This window comes from Lupinus angustifolius, chromosome LG20 (genome assembly GCF_001865875.1).
Source record: "Lupinus angustifolius cultivar Tanjil chromosome LG20, LupAngTanjil_v1.0, whole genome shotgun sequence".
Lineage (NCBI taxonomy): Eukaryota > Viridiplantae > Streptophyta > Magnoliopsida > Fabales > Fabaceae > Lupinus > Lupinus angustifolius.
This window is the reverse complement of record NC_032028.1, coordinates 16,664,510-16,664,965: the sequence shown is the minus strand read 5'-3', so window position 1 is coordinate 16,664,965 and position 456 is coordinate 16,664,510.

Sequence of the window (456 nt, the reverse complement as noted above, 5' to 3'; positions counted from 1 at the left end):
CAATACAGAAGGACCATAGGGGGAAGTGGATCCCAAATTATGAAGGACCATTCGTGGTGAAAAAGACATTCTCTGGAGGAGCATTGATATTGACCACTATGGACGGAAATGACCTACCTCTTTCGGTAAATTCAGATGCCGTGAAGAAATATATGCTTGAGAGACCTTTCAAAAAAAGAAAAAAAAAGAAAAACAAAAAAGACAAAAACAAAAAAAAGAAGTTTGTGCGTTGATCATGCATTTTTGCATACTTTTGCGCACTCTTTTAGGAGGATGATGTAAACAAATCTCACATGGTGTATACCCTCAAGTAGGTCGTGTTGATGACACAAGGCTTCTTTGTTATTCCAAACACCAATGAAGATATCCCTAGTCACCCTTTTTGAGCCAAGACAATATGAAAGAAGTTTATTCAAAAACAGAACACCTTCGAAAAACACCAATAAACCAGGGAAA